The 11,572-nt window shown below is 39.7% G+C and overlaps 1 pseudogene; it reads right to left on the bottom strand.

Moving 5' to 3' along the window:
* Positions 1–2,339: 2,339 nt before the first annotated feature.
* LOC136317237 (RNA polymerase II subunit A C-terminal domain phosphatase SSU72 pseudogene) lies at positions 2,340–2,917 on the bottom strand (annotated as a pseudogene).
* Between the last annotated feature and the right edge of the window lie 8,655 nt (positions 2,918–11,572).

The raw sequence follows: 11,572 nt of genomic DNA, 5'->3' as shown, positions 1-11,572 counted from the left end.
GCTTATTATGTATCAGGAAGGCTTTCAAAATGAAGGTTGAATTGATGGATAAAGCAATGAGAGAAAAAATGTATAGGTCTGTACTTTAAAATCAAACAGTGGCTGGCATCAAGGTAGCCTGCAGTACTGGTTTACAACACAGGTTTCTGGGATTCTCCCCAGAGTTTCTGATCCAGTAAGTCTGGGTTGGGGCCAGAGAGTCTGAGTTTGTTACAAACTCCCTGGTGATGCTAATATAGATGCTGGTCCAAGGTCCACACCCTGAGAACTAGTACTTTAAGTCAAACAACATGAGTGACTGCCTGATTTGTCTTGGCATCCAAACACCTGCATGAGCAAGACTGGCACATTCTATCCAATCCTCTTGCTCCAAATTTGGGATTTTATTCTTCATTCACTGTGACAGTAATAACTGCTATTGGGAGAAAAAGCATACAATTTAGAATAAGATTTCTAGTTGTCAGCTTTGCCAGTCACTGAAAATGTTTTAAAATCTCTGAGCCTCACTTTTGTGTTATAAAAAGTAAAACAACAAATCCAGTCTTTTAAATTAATCGTGTGGCTCAAATCATGTGTGATGATGCCTGGTAAATGATCATGTGCTCTACAAGTAGTACAATTGTCTCCAGTAAGGGGTTTCCCCAAAGTAAGTGTTAAAAATGAAATGACGGAGGGCCAAGTACTGTTTTCAGAAAAGTAGAGCTACTTTTGTTCCCTGGGTCTCCAACAAAGCTAGTTTCCTCAAAACTCTCTGTACTGGTTTAAAAAAAAATGGAAGAAGAAATACTGTAGTAAGCTTAGTCATGCCTTTTCTATGCCCTGGAGAGCCATACTCATAGTGCAGTTCTGTGTGGAACAACAGGAAACTTTCTGGCAACCTACATATTCCAAGAACAATTCTAGTCCTTGCTGTGGGACATCCAGAAGAACAATACCTATGCAATTTTTCTTAGCACCGGTACATTCAGAAAGCATCAGAATAGAATGAATGTGATCTATTGTCTATACCTCATTCCATTTTTTTTTACCCCTCATGGCATTTAATTATTAGGGAGAAATGTAGCTCTTGTGATTACAGCACTCACTACTATGCATCCCATTTGTTAAACCTCAATACCTGCAGCACTAGAAAATATGCAGCTCTCAGAGGATACCACCCCAGATCCAGAAACACCTGGGAGGAGCCATTATAGTGTTCCCCTCCCATTCTCACATGCAGAGCTAAAGCAGAAACAGGCACGTCTCTACAGAGGACAGCCCTAACCCCAGGAGTCATATTTCTTTTTTGCTGGCAGCAGCCCTTGCACAAAGAGTAAGAGCTGCACACCACAGGCTGGCCTTTTCTCAGTTTTGAGGTCACTAACACTCAAGTTTTCCCTTTTCCTAACATAAGAGCAAGTGAATGCTCAGGCACTGAGTAAAGGGACACACTTTCATACAAAGCTGAAAAGAACTGAGGTGAGGTAGTAAACCCAACTTATTTGATGCCATAGTTCTACCCTCCTGTTGACACCAGATGAGATTATACAACTCAACATGCATAAGGAAAGATCAGAAATTAAAGAAGGAAGGGAAGGAGAGAGCTTGTACTTCCTAAAGTGCTTCATCTCACCCTCTGCATTCTCATGCTTCTGCTCTAAGTGTCATCTCTCATCAGAGTTGGCAACCCAAAGCCTATGACACCAACAGTGAGTGTCCAAGACTGCAGTCACCCTAGATAGCTTCATAGGGTCAAGAGAATTGTGGAAGTTTGCATTCCATCCCTTCTGTATTTTTTTTTACCAGCAGCATCTTTTCATTGGAAAATTGCAGGTTCTCTTCCAACAGATACAGCCCCCTTGCTTTATTTGGTATTTGTACATTCCAGCCACTTAGCGGGGAGGGCAGAAATCCACAATGAAAGGCACAGATCTATTGGAGGGAGGAAATGTACTATAAATCATTTATTTCTTCTTTAAATTTTATTTAGAAAATTAAATTTAATGGGGTGACATTGATCAATAAGAGTATATAGGTTCCAGGAAAACATCTCTATAGCATTTGAACTGTTGATGGTGTTGTGTGCTCATCACCCAAAGTCAAATCATTTTTCATTATCATGTATTTATCTCTTTTTACTGTTTATTCCTTTTTGGTTAAAGGAAAAAAAATTCATAGACAATATCTCACTTGTAAGTAATAGTGAGATAAAAAGATTTGATTGTTGTCAATTGGCACTTATTTGGGTTCTGCTACTATCCACCGGCAGAAGCCAACAGAGTAAAACCAAGTATCAGGAAGGAAAGCTTATTAACAAGAGGGAGTGCAAGAAGGCAGCTTCTGGAGGCACCACCTGCCTGTCAGTAGAAGCAGCCACTGTGCAGGAAGGCCTGGCAGCTCTTCTCCTCAAACTCCAGCAGCAGTTTCCTGATGTCAGTGTCCATGTCCTCCATGAGCTGACTGCACTGGCAGAGCTCAGGGGAGAGCACGCCTCCCAGGCTGCCTCTTCCGTAGTTGTCCTGGATGTCCACGTTGATCACATGCACACGCTGGGAAGTCTCTTGCTCTCTGGAAGTCAACTTTTCTACCACTTGGTTGTACATGCTCTCTTCGCAGGTGAGGGTTAGGTTGAACATGTCTTTGCAGTTCTGGAACCTTTCAGGCCTTGGCTTGTTCTCTTATTTCTCTCCAACATGTGGAAAATGCCATTATGCGTGTAGAAGTCCTTCTCTTTCTTAATGAGATCACTGTACATCTATCTCATCATGGGTGATTTTAAAATCATTAACATTGGGCACTGGTCCTGAAAACTTCACAGAAGTCCCTGTTCTAAAGGACCAGAGAGTGAATCCCTACTGTGGTAGGAGGTGGTGGGCCTCCATGTCTGGTTCTGGCTGCTGGAGCACACCACTGCCATGTGCAGTGGAGCCCATGCCATGGTGCTTGGTTGGTCAGGGCACTCTCCCGCTCCTGAACTACCACCCAGCTGAGGTGATTCCATGCCAACAAGAAGAAAGCAGTGGCTCCCAAAAGTCATGACATGCAAGCAACACGCCAGGGGTCATCCGGGCTCATAGGGCATCGGGAGACATGGTGGGCCATGTGTACAGCATCAGGCAGCCTCTCCACACTAGCCCAGATTCCCAGTGGTGGACAGAGGGAGGCAATGCATGCATGTGGGAGGCCAGCACTCCTCCTAATGGCTATCTGCTACCATCCTGGCTTTTCTTTATGGACTCTTTCTTCTGCCTCCTGAAGTCCTCATGTATTTTAGTCCCTCTCTACTTCTTTCCCTCCATGCTGCTCTCTGCAAGTTGATTTTGGCTATGACAAGCCATTGAAAGATATGGGAGGAATGCAAGAGTAAGAGACATGAGTTGATCGCATCTCATTAAGTTGATCTTAGAAAAAAATAAAACAGAATAAGCATCACTAAGAGATTGACTTAAAACAGAGTTGGGAAGCCACTGTGGAAATGAGACCTGTGTGCATCTCATCTCAGATCTTGGAACTAATGTTAAGTTAGTTAATGTTAAGATGACCTGTTCTTAAACTCAGCTCAGGGCCAACAACAAACATCTTGGATCATGATTGCCACATGGATATTTGTGGACCTTACTTCCATCTCATCATGGTGACTGGACCATCTGCACTCTTCACCTTGAAAAGAACCAGTTTTTTCAAGTAGTTTCAAAAGTAGGATCCTCCATTTACAGGGCAGACTTAACCAATCCCTACTGACCCAGCCAAAGTCCTTCATTCATATGGAAGACAGAAATGAGGACAGCCATTTTGGTTTGGTCCTCTATAAACCACACCTTTCTTTGTTCTCTCTGGAGTACAGTTTAACTTGCTATCTGATTTCTGTGCCCCAGATTGCAATCCCTCCTTTGCTCAAATAAACACATTTTATTATTTATTGAAGCTTAACCTTTATTATTATTTCGGTTCAATAGGTCAACAAATAGTTTTGTGCATTTACTATGTAAAAAGCTACCCTTCTAGGTGCTGGACATACATTACTGAACAAAAGAGGTGGGAAAAAACCAACACCCACCCTCCAAATAAAAACACTTGTCCTCTCAGAGTTTAGTCTAATGCAGGGGTAGTTAACCTTTTTATACCTACCGCCCACTTTTGTATCTCTGTTAGTAGTAAAATTTTCTAACCACCCACCGGTTCCATAGTAATGGTGATTTATAAAGTAGGCAAGTAACTTTACTTTATAAAATTTATAAAGCAGAGTTACAGCAAGTTAAAGCATATAATAATAATTACTTACCAAGTACTTTATGTCTAATGTATTTATAATCTGTAATAAAATCCAATTTTCAAGTCTTTCTTTTACTCCAAAGTATAAGAGTGAAATGTGTTTATTTTCAAGAGGAATAAATTCTAATTGAAGCAATATTTGTCCAAGTGCCTTCCACAGATCACCTTTGCCCTATCCCTTAAGAAGCTAATGAAAACAGATATTAATGGGTTTCATAGCAGGTCCACTCAATTAAACTCTGCAAAGGTAGGTGCAGGAATCTTAACATTCTTAGCATGGATATTTCCCAACCTTTGAGAAGATCTGTCAAACTAAAGGGATTATGCCCAAATAGTGGAGAATCAAGTTTTTTTTGTTGTTGTTGTTTTTTTTTGTTTTTTTTTTGTTTTTTTTTTTTTTTGCGCAAATGCAAGTTTGAGATCTGTTGGTCAACCAAAGAGATAAACTCAAGTGGTGGAGTTTCAGACACTTAGCTATAGCTATGTTTCCTTAACTTCACAATAAAATCACCCAGGGGCACCTGCTAATATCGGAACTTCTTAGGTCCATTTCACACAAATTCTGATCCAGTGGGTTTGGAACAGGACCACAGGTGATTCTTGGATTTTCAGCAAAGTTTGCAAATATAGATCTTTAGGATAAAATTGCAAATCAGACTTATTTTACACACAGGGACAACTATCCAAGAATGATATGCTATTTAGTTTTATTTTTCCCCCAATTTAGTGATTCTTTTCTAATACAAATTTGTCTTTTCACTGTTCCATTTTCTTTCTCTGCTGGGTAAGTCTTTAAAACTCAGCTGTCTGAGCCCTAGGCATGAAGGAGCAAGCTTTTATCACAAGACTCTTCAATGTTTATACCTATTACCCTGACTAGTTCCCTACTAGATCATTAGATCTTAAAGAGTAAGGACTAACTCAGAAACCACCTAGGGCCTCCCCCAGCAGGTGCTCAATAAATATTTACTCAGTACTAGCCTGTTTAATAGTATCCCAAAAGATTAGAATATGTTTGGATCTAATGTAGATGACTTCTTGCAATCCTCACTTATTCATGCAGCCAATTTTTCTTTTTCAGTAAATGAGACACCAAATTAAAGTTTCTTTGCAGAACACCTTGTAGCATCTATTGATTCTCCCAAAAGTCTCCTCTGTTACCTCCACTCCAAGGACAATAGCAGAATGCAGCAATGTGGGCTGATGAGTGGAAGCTCAGAACTGTACTTGAAACAAATTACTCTGATTTTTTTGTTGTTGTTGGCATCAAGCTGGCTAACTTTGCCTTGCTGTAGCATTTCAGTATTAAAGAAAAGTGCACTATTTAAAGCAAATGTATTTTAAAATTTGTGATATTTGAATAAAATCTAATAACCACCTTTTCATTTTTATCAGTTAGGACATTAAGATTTAATATTTTAAAACAGATAATTGTGGAAAAGATATATGGATTATAATATGTTTTTAAAAAAAGGAAAAGGAAACACAAAAGAAATGTGGTTGAAGATATCTTTCTGTGAAAATGTTTGTCTTTTCTGAACAGAAAACGATAGCTGAGCATAGTGATCCAAAGTGCAACTCAGATAATAAGATAGAAGCATAGTCAATTTGGAAAACGGAGAGAATGGAGAAGAACAAGCTTTTAGAGACAGCTAAATACAAGAGAGTACCCAGATTCTTACACAGAATGACTAAATGATCTTGGACAATTTACCAACCTCTCAAAAAACAGCAATTTGTCATGGTTTTCTGAAAGGGTTCATTTGGATAAATATATAAATACATAAGACTTTTTTACTTTTCGCTCCAAGTTACTTTTCCCTTAACTGAAGTGAGGTCAGATAAAATTTTAGAAAAGGAATAGTATAGAATTGGTATCATGAGTTGTAAACTTGTCAGTTGGCACAGAAAATATAGCTAATATGGGCTGTTAGCACTGATTTCAGCTAAACTAAGTGAACAAATCCCTATCTCAGTTGAAACTAATTCATCATTAAAGTTATGTGTTAAAAAATAGAAGAGTTGAAACAAGTAAAATCTATTTCACATGAGAGACTTTTAATACGTCCTTTACCAGTTCATTTTGAAGCTTAATTTGCATTTATCATTTTGTGTCATTTGAAATGCAGGTCAACATTGAGTAGTTACACATTTTGAATAGTTATAAAGCAGGATTTCTTACATAGACTTTGAGGAGTCCATTAATTGCTACCCTGTGCCTTTGGGGTATAACCTTCCTTACCCTTTTCACAGAAAATTTCATCAATATTCCCAATTACATAGTGTATTAAGATCTAGGTTTGGCAACAAAATATTGCTAAATCCCAACCTTATGCTCCAAATCTAATTTGGTAGCTTGATTTATGCTAGTAGATGGGGACAATAAACACTCGAGGAGTTGCTCAGAACCATACAGAAAATCTGTTTCAGTCTAATAACCTATTCTTGAATTTGTTACTTGGCACACACACACACAAATTGTTAACATAATTTTGCCCAGTTTTCTCCATTTTTGTGTTATCACACAATGATAACATGAAGCATGAACAGAGGTGAGTACTTATTTGAAAAGAAGAATACTTTCAGGTTTTATAGGATGCAGGCTTCTAAGTATTCAAAAATTCAGGGTGCTCATAACTTGAAGTTCAACAAATGTTTAACTCTAATGTTGTTGTTTTTTTTGGTAACTGAGATATATATACACATCTTCATGTGTAAAACAGATTTTAAACAAGATTAACTGATTGATTATGAATATCATTCATCTTCTGAAAAGAGCTCTTGTCCTTCTGAAAGTAGCAGGTACAAATATAAAGTCAAAGCATGTGTTCAGGAAAAGAAAAACAAACAAAATTAAAACACACTTCTTGCCATTTAAAAGTAAAATCTTCCAGAAATTGTCATATTAGAAATTACCTAGCTTGGATCTAAAACATAAGAGCTAATTTAAATGAAAGCCTGACACAAACAGATGCAAAAGTATCTCTTGATTCAGAATGTGATTTCTGACTTGGTAACGAAGCAATATCCCTGTCTGCCTTTTAAGCTACAAGAAAAATGTTCAGTATGTTCTCACTGCAGATAGTGACAAATGAAAAAAAGCAGGGAATGTTCAACTAAATCCTTGCTTGATGTTATATTATGCTAAAGGTAAAAATAAAATATTGTCTTGTTTGTTAATACTTTAGAATGATAAGCATAAAATTTTTAAAAAACTAAAAATACTATCAGGAATCAAGTGGCCTTTTTATCCACATTTTTGTGTGAATCTTCTCCTACATAATTAAGTGGGAAAGGGAAAGAATGTTAAACATGCCAATTGCCCCTAAGCATGAGGTAAATAATTAAGAACTCTAACCCCTGAACCAGAAATTAGAAAATAGGAAGGAAATGTTTAATAAACTATTGTCCCAAGGATGGCACACTTATTTCCAACTCTGCATGTCTTCCAAATTTGTTGTATGTTATGCCAAGGCAGACACAGATATTGATGATGGTAGTAGGGGTTGATTCCCTAGCTCTTTTGGAATGTGCTTTGCTAATTATGCTGCTTCTTCTACTACCTGAATTCACAGAAAACAATCTAGGAAAAAAAGCTTTAACTGGGTAAACACAAGGTGCAATACAGTAAAAAGTGACATTGGCTGATGGGATGGGATGGTTATTTGACCTCCTAGTTTGAGACCTCATCACCCCAGATCCCTCATGCATTGAAGCAGGTTAATTTCCCTGCCAAATCCAGAAAGTTATCAGACGTGATTCCATGTGGTCCACCACCACCCCTCTACCTTTGAAGTCAGAAAAAGCCCTATAAAGAAGTCCACAAAAACCATTGGACAATGAAACAATTACACAATAACATTTTTTCTCTTTTCCTTCTTTTCTGGATTCATCAGTGCAGAATGAGGAATTTGTAGAAATAAGGGGCATGGGCCTTTAAAGTTTTGTGAGGAATTTTGTGAGGGCTTGTGAAGTAACATGTAGGGCTTAATGTTTATTGTGTGTAGACAAGTGGCCCTGAAAGCAGGTGCCAGCTGTCACATCCCATTCTCTGGCCACACAAGGTTTAAAAGGTGTCCAATTAGGGAAAGTTCATTTGAAGCAATCTATGTTCATTCATGAATGACTGATAGCACAGCCACCTGTTGGGAAACAATTTTCCATGGAACTCTCACATTTCTGCATGTTATTCAAATAGAGGCACTAAGAGATTTTGCCCTGGGCTCTCATTTCAAGGATGTTTGGATAAGCAAACAGCCTTGCAAAACAAAGAGTGTTTCATCTCTTGGTTAGAACCCAGATTTGTTAGTTAGCCATGCCTGTAAGATAATGTCTCCCTTGGGCCAAAGATTAAGCAGGTTGTTGGCAGTTCTCTAGAAAGGAGTCCGTAAAGGTTCCTCAGCTGTGACACTGACTTTCTATGTGTGCATCACCCATCATAACCATTCCACATCATTCCAATGAGACTTAGGGAACAGAGGGAACTAATGTAATCATAACGTTCATGTGGTCTACTGTGCTGTGGATAATAACTCTTTTGTTTTTTCTGGCCCAGAACTAGTTTATTTTCTTCCAGCATTTGTTAGGGTAAAATCTAATGTCCTTCATAGTTATTGACATCACTGTACCCCAAATATATATATTTACTGTAGGTTGCTCTTGAAATTATACTGCAATCTGTCTTTTCAAAACTGTTTCAAGGATACCAGCACTGGTGAATGTACCAGGGTAAACATTTCTGAGTCCTGCTGCTCGGTCAATCTTGGATTTGTTGTTCTTCTTGCCAGCATATTTTCCACATTGTCCATGAAGGAATTATGAGATTTCATCACGATTTCTGTTAAAATTAAGGTATACTATGTTTATATATTCACTCTGATAGGTCAGTTTTTAACACTAACCATACAATTTTAGTAATGATTATGTCTTGTAATCTAATGTACTTCTTATTAGCACTGTCTTTTTTTATAGTTATATGTGTATTCAGTGTACTCATACATATATATACACATACAAAGGAGTAATTATATTATTTTAAATAAATGATTCCAATTATACAGACATGCTTTTGTTTTCCTAGTTTTTTGTTTCTGATTTGTTGATGTGTGTGTGTGTGCATACACATATAAGTATAAAGGGACTTGAAACATCTTAAGTAGGACATTAATGCGCAATATACATTAAAGTATCAGTCAAGAGATGGATTCTCCAACTAACTTTGACACACAGTACATTTAAATGACCTTGGTTAAGTCATTTAATCTCTGAGGGCTTCTATCTGTTTCTGTGAAAAGTTTGGATTAAATTATTTTGAAAGTGAGGAATTCCACACTCAAGCAATAGAGAGGAACATGGCCCCCACTCTGGTATGTGCCATTGCCAGGCTCACCTGGGTGGCACACTGGTCTGGGTAGAGCTCCAGGTTTCAAAATGGAGTCCAAGATGGTGACGGAGTAGGCAAACGTTCCAACTACTACCTCTTCAGACTAAATTGGATTACAACTTAATTTAAGAACAATCATCTTGAAAAAACAACTTTGGACTAAACAAAAAGGAGTCCATAACCAAGGATCACAGAAGAAGTCATACCGAGACTGGTAGGAAGGGCAGAGATGTGGAAAGGGCTGTCCTGCTTCCAGGAGTGAGCAGTGGCTGAGGGTTCTGAGGGACTCTCACTGCAGGGAGGGCAACCCTAAGAGGTGTGGGTGCTCAGCTCCAGGCCCGGAGCAACAGCCTAGAGCTCTAGAGCCTATAAGAGGCGCCCACACAGCATTTGGAGGTGAAAAGAGTTGGATTTCTGTCTGTGAGAAAGAGACAGAGCTCTCTGAGATGCAGCCTCCTTTTTAAAGGGTCAAGGAAGAAAATCACATTCACCGCCACTTACCTGGGGTCCAGTGGAGTAGAGCTAAGAGGACTAGAGTTGAGTGAGGAGAGTGTAAAGTTGGAGGCCCAAGGAGAGACATTGTGGGGGCTGCCACCAGAATCCCTGTGATGAGTCATTCTCTAGTACTGCAGTCGCCATCTTTCTTGGGTGGAGCAGTCCCCTCTGAGTGGCAACAGCCTGGGGAAAAGCAACTGCTCCACCCTTGTGATTCCCTACAGCCCCAATCATAGAGACTGGGTCGTTCTGAGAAGCCAGGAAGCAGGGCACATCAGTGACTGAATTTTCTGGTGTTGAAGCTGGAGCTCTCCCCTACACACTCCCGAGTATTAGACTGGTCCTTCCACCTCACAGCAGACTCAGTAGAAACTTTCCAGACTGGGGGCAGACCACACTTCTGGTTCTTAGAGGTCACACCCACTGGATTCCTGAGGCCATACCCTACTGAGGTCTGTGAAAAAGTCTGGATAAACTGAAAGCTAGTGAAAGGGGTGGAGCCACACCCACCACCCAACTTAATCCCTGAATTGCAATAGGCTCTAGAATCTACCAGAGAGTTTTCAGTGGCTGAGCCCAACAAGCAACCAGCTGACAGAGGCTGCAGGAGGTGGAACTCAGGGAGACTTAGCCTTTTTTTTTTTTAAATAAGTTTTTATTAATGGTAATGGGATGACATTAATAAATCAGGGTACATATATTCAAAGAAAACATGTCTAGGTTATTTTGTCATTAAATTATGTTGCATACCCCTCGCCCAAAGTCAGATTGTCCTCCGCCACCCTCTATCTAGTTCTCTGTGCCCCTCCCCCTCCCCCTAACTCTCTCCCTCCCTCCCTCCCATGTCCTCCCTCCCCCCACCCCTGGTAACCACCACACTCTTGTCCATGTCTCTTAGTCTCGTTTTTATGTTCCACCAATGTATGGAATCATGTAGTTCTTGTTTTTTTCTGATTTACTTATTTCACTCCGTATAATGTTATCAAGTTCCCACCATTTTGCTGTAAATGATCTGATGTCATCATTTCTTATTGCTGAGTAGTATTCCATAGTGTATATGTGCCACATCTTCTTTATCCAGTCTTCTATTGAAGGGCTTTTTGGTTGTTTCCATGTCTTGGCCACTGTGAACAGTGCTGCAATGAGACTTGGCCTTTTAATAGGACTTTCCCACAGGCCCAGTGTTGGTAAAAGCCAGCCTAGGTTTGCAACATGGTATTTCCCTGTGCACCTGGGCCCAGCAGAGACAGCCACAAACTCTGGATTGCTTGTAGCTCCAAGAAGGTTGCTGAGGGCCAGTCACAAGCAGTGTCTCCTACTGGTTGTGCTGGGTTCTTCCAGGGCAGCCCTGGGATGACACTTTCAGGGGCCAGCCGTGGAGAGCATCAGCTCAAGACCTAACAACTCTCGATGGAGTGGTATCTTAAGGAAAGACTCCTCACA

Source organism: Saccopteryx bilineata, chromosome X (assembly GCF_036850765.1).
Source record: "Saccopteryx bilineata isolate mSacBil1 chromosome X, mSacBil1_pri_phased_curated, whole genome shotgun sequence".
Taxonomy (NCBI): Eukaryota; Metazoa; Chordata; class Mammalia; order Chiroptera; family Emballonuridae; genus Saccopteryx; species Saccopteryx bilineata.
This window is presented reverse-complemented; position numbering and strand designations above follow the sequence as displayed.